The sequence below is a fragment of the Rhinopithecus bieti genome, unplaced genomic scaffold, assembly GCF_001698545.2.
Source record: "Rhinopithecus bieti isolate Rb0 unplaced genomic scaffold, ASM169854v2 scaffold_3858, whole genome shotgun sequence".
NCBI lineage: Eukaryota > Metazoa > Chordata > Mammalia > Primates > Cercopithecidae > Rhinopithecus > Rhinopithecus bieti.
Window position 1 is genome coordinate 1,003,933 of NW_016804227.1, and position 5,347 is coordinate 1,009,279.

Consider the following 5,347-nt stretch of genomic DNA (forward strand, 5'->3'; position numbering starts at 1 on the left):
ACATGTATATATATATATATATGTATATAATTGAGGCATAAATTACATATAATTACATGTACAACTCTTAAGTACAGAGGGATGATTTTTCACTTATATATATACCCATATGACTGCTACCCAGAATGAAACAGAACTTTCTGAAATCTCAGAAGATTGCCTCATACTCCCTTCCAGCCAATAACTGCCCTCCAGCCCAGCAGTAACCACTTTCCTTATTTATATCACAATATATTATTTTTGCAAACTTCACGCAATCACTTTGGAACACTGTCTAACAGTTTCCAGTAAAGTTAAACAGACATCTATCTTCAGATCCAGCAATCCCATTTTTAGTTACATATCCCTGAGAAATGAGTTTTGTTAAGCATACACAAAATGGTCACAGCAGCTTTTTTCCTAACAGTCCGAAGTGGGAAAACAATTCAAATGTCCTTTAGCAAGAGAATAGATAAACATGTGGTGTATCTACACAATGAAATATTACTTAGCAATGAAAAAGAATGAATGACTGATCCATGTTTTGAGATTCAACATGGATGAATTTCAAAAACAACATGCTAAGTGAAAGGAACCAGACAAAATGAGTACAAAAATGAGTCTGATTCCATTTGTGTGAAGTTCAGAATTACAACTTTTAATGAAAGACTTTCATGACAATTTGATTTTGCATGCCTGAGATGTTTGGGGAAATTTCTTCTCCTTTCAGAAAAACATTTCTACAAAACATAAGATGGCAAAGAGGTGGAAGAAGAATTAATACTGGCAGTTCAGCTTTGCCTAAGTGAGAAACATTTACTTAGCATTCCTTGTTTCTGCAGTGAGTAATGGAATTATATGATACCTCATTATTTCCTTTCCTTTTGTTTGCTCTTTGGATTCTAATTCGTAAGAGGTAATAATGTAGCTAAATGCCACTTACAAAAGTCAGAAGGCCACTGCAGAGTCAGTGTGTTCATACAAAATCAAACTAACTTAGAATGATTTTGAGTTGCTTACTCAAAGTAAAATTTCTGAATAAATTACAGGCAATATTGGAAAGCGGATGATTTGTTCTTATTGCCACCATTGCAATCACTACTGGTAGCCACTCTATTCATCTTATCATTTTATCCGTTTCCGTAGTGATAAAAGCATGAAGTCATAGCAGGCAGACAGAACTGTACAGAACAGATTAGTGATCACCGGGGGACATGTATGAGGAAGGACATGGAGAGTACAAATATAAAGGGGTAGCACCAGAGAGTTCCTCTGTGGTAATGGAACAGTTCTGTATTTTGGTGTGGTTACATGAATCTAGTTATGGGATGAAATTGGATAGACATGCACACTTGATTGTATATAAAAAATGGTGAAAATGAACAAGGTCTGTAGTGTACCCAGTAGTACTCTAGCAATGTCAATTTCTCGTTTTTTGATATTATACTACAGTTTTATAAAATACTACCATTGGGAGAAGCTGAGTGAAACATTTACAGGACTCTGTATATTTTTATAAATTTCTGGAAACCTATAATTATGTCAAAATATTAAGTTTAAAAATTATAGGCAGCAATAACCAAGCTTCCCCCTTTTTTGTGGGGTAAGGTGGGAATGAAAGAGGAGGTGCTCACGGGGCAGGCAGCCTAAATAATTTCTCCTAGAGGGGAGTATATACGGTTCTTCTTAATGGTGAACCAAACATCAGTTCCTGCCACTGGTTTAGATGTTAGGCAGTTATTAGATTAAAATATGGCTAATAAGGTAACTGTACCATAGCGGGCACACTAAATAGAGCACACTAACTTTCACAAGAGTATATGAAAGTTACATCTGATAGATCTCCGGGCTGACAGCACCTCATGTGATAAATTCTACTTTTGTCTATGCTGTTGGTATCTAGCTCCACCAATGTATTTGCCCATGAACTTGCTTCAGGCAATTTATAGAACAGAATTCTTCCCTCTAGCATCATTATCTGCTAAAAAAAAAAAAAAAAAAAAAAACAGTTTTGCATGTACATGACAGGAAACTTTAGAAATACAGATAAACAATGGGAAAAATTGCCTATAATCTTGCCATGCAGAAATAAACACCACCAATGGAGTAGTCCTCCCTTATCCTTAGAGCATATGTTCTAAAACCTCCAGTGAATGCCTGAAACCATGGAGAATACTGAACCCTGTATACACAATATTTTTTCATGTACATATATGCTTATGATGAAGTTTAATTTATAAATTAGGCACAGTAAGCTGGATGCGGTGGCTCGCGCCTGTAATCCCAGCACTTTGGGAGGCCAAGGTGGGTGGATCACGAGGTCAGAGTTCGAGACCAGCATGACCAACATGGTGAAACCCCATCTCTACTAAAAATACAAAAATCAGCCGGGCGTGGTGGTGCTTGCCTGTAATCTCAGCTACTCGGGAGGCTGAGGCAGGAGAATTGCTTGAACCCAGGAGACAGAGCTTGCAGTGAGCCAAGATCGTGCCATTGTACTCCAGCCTGGGTGACAGAGCAAGACTCTGTCTCAAAAAATAAATAAATAAAATAATAAATAAATAAATTAGGCACAGTAAGAGGTTAACAATAACTAATAAATAGAACACTTATAACGATATGTCATAAAAGTTATGTGAATGTGGCCCCTCCTTCTTGTCATTCTACTTACTACACACTGTGGTCATAACTTTTGCAGTTTTGAGGTACAACAGTGAAACTAACAAATTTCTTTTCCTTCTTCACAATTCACATGATTCATTCCTGCTGTAGATCTTAGCAGCCTCGGTGTATGATTTTTTTCTTTTTTTATTAAGTTGAGAAGTTTCACCTTTTCGTTTAATGGAAGCACCTTACATCTTCTCTTTGGCCTATCCAAATTACCAGCATCACTATTCTTGCACTTTGCGGCCATTATGCAATAAAATAAGGGTTACTTGAACACAAGCACAGTGATAACTATGACAGCACTATGGTAACTATGATAATGCATGTGGCCACAAAGTCACTGATGGGCAGTAGCATCTACATTGTGGATGTGCTGGACGAAGGGATGATTCACATCCTAGGTTGGATGGAGCAGGACAGTAACAAGATCCCATCACACTACTCAGAATGGCATGCTGTTTAAAACTTATCAAGTATTCATTTCTGGAATTTTCCAGTTAATATCTTCAGACTGCAGTTGACTGTGGACAACTGAAACCACAGAAAGTGAAACTACTGATAAGGGGAGTCTACAATATTTGGTGCATATTATTCCAATCTTTTTCTTTGTGTATATAAATGCTTTTAAAGATGAATATTAAAGCATACTTTTTATAAACTTATTGATGTGTGCACAATACATTTCCCCCAGATCATTCAGTACCTTTCCACCACCACCATGATTTAATGACTGCATGGAATTGTACCCTGTGAATGTACTTACAGCGTGTTAACCAGTCTATGATTGGACATTGGGCCATTTCCAGTATTCCATTAGAAACAATGTTGTGATGAACAATCTTTGTGCACATTAATGATTATTTCCTAGGATAAAGTCTTAGAAGTGGAATTGCTGGGTAGGCAAAATGTAAAAGCTTTCCATTTATATTGCCTAAGTGCTCTGCAGAAAAATACGCATCACTTTCAAAAATGAAAATTGTAAACCAAAACCTATTTGAACAACAAGACGCTCTATGTGAAGGGAAATTTAGGATCAGTTTCTTTAGAGTGGTTCATCCCTCCTTAGAGGCAAATTGCTATTACCAAATAGATGTGATGTTTTTACAGAAAAAAGAATAACATTGAAAATATCTAAATAAACAAGCTATGCAAGAATATTTTCTATTTTCTATTTTCTTAATCAGTGAGAACAAAATAACTTACTAGCATAAAAAGATAAATAGAATGAAATGCCACTAATGGGGAATGGGGTATTTTCATAGAGCTACATTTCCCTGTTTCCTCATTTGATATTGATTAAAATATATTTTGGTTATTTTAAGCATTTTCTTGTGCACATATACTACTTAATAAAGGAGAAGGAGCAAACATTTTAAAATGGAGAAAATGTACTGTAGTCGTCATAATGTTGCTGAATGCTGTTGCATTTTTCTAGTTGTGAATGTCTTGTCTATGCTAGTGGGAATGGGGGTCAGGATTCTAGATTAAAGATTACCTTTGATTAGGCATCTCTAGTCATTTGCTGGAACACCTCAATTGTATCTCTTTCTGTATTTCTCTCTGGGTGAAAGTGTTCATTTGATTGATTAGGTAACCATCGAACACAACTTGATCTTTCTTGTTGAGCAGCTAAGTCCTTAAAAAGAGGCTCCTTCTTGTGCTGCCACCCAAATAATTATGATCATTGTTTTCGGAAACAAGGCTTGGGTAACTTTAAAATAAAAAGTCTGAACTTTTAAGTAGGCCGTGTATCATCTAGTTTTTTTTGTTAGCTTCAAATAACAATCAATGAGTATACCCCAAAAACAGGATATTTCGTTCTTGTATTGATTCCCCACACTGGAAAGCTGTTAAATGTTTAGATGCTGGAAAAGCAACAAGACTAATCCATGAGTGTCTGGCATTTTTTTCTTCCTAATTGTAAGCGCACCATTTTATATAGTATGTATGTGGTGGTGACATTTTGCTTGAAAATAGTTTATGAGATTAAGGGTACAAAGACCTCTTTTCCTTTCAATTCTGTGCTGATATTTTCTATGATTGTGTTTTATCAATGTCATTGAAATTTCCCTCAAAGAGAAGTTCCTTAGGAATCTCCTTGGAATTGGCATTAAATACTCTTTATTGAAAGAGAGATTGGTTTTCTTTTATGAAATTGTTTTCTTCTGCCTCTGTCTATTGGCTAATTAAGGGACTTCCCTTTTTCATTTCTACTTTAATGTAATCCTTTCTAAGTTGAAAACAGCCTTGCAAAGAAACTTGTAGGGCATTCCAGGTGCAAAGAGTTCCTCTAACCTAGAATGAATTTTGCAGGATCTGGGAATGGCATATTTTTACCTGTTCTGAATTAAAGTATTTCTGTGTTATAGTGTAAATTTGGTTGCAAGTATTAAATACTAACTCCTATTCTGGAAAGAATGCAATCATAATTTAAGAACACATTTTTCACCCAAAGGGATGCCCTCTTTGAGTTTACTCTCACTTGTACCCTGTGCTTTCACTTTCCTGTAAACTTGTTATCTGAGCCCCACCCCCACCCTGGCCTTTCTGTGCTTTTTGTAAAATCGAAAGGAACTGTTTTCCTGGTGACAAGTGAGGCTTCATATGAAAGGAGATTTATGATAGGTTTGCATGAGCAAAATTGTGTAGTTTCCTAAAGATTTCATACATATACCCTTAAAAGTTATATATGTTTATTTAT

General features: G+C 35.9%; 1 protein-coding gene across 6 annotated transcripts in view; it reads left to right on the forward strand.

Moving 5' to 3' along the window:
- The window catches only part of ST7 (suppression of tumorigenicity 7), a 282,529-nt gene that overhangs the window by 235,847 nt on the left and 41,335 nt on the right, over positions 1–5,347 (forward strand). The gene's annotated exons all lie outside the window — the stretch shown is intronic.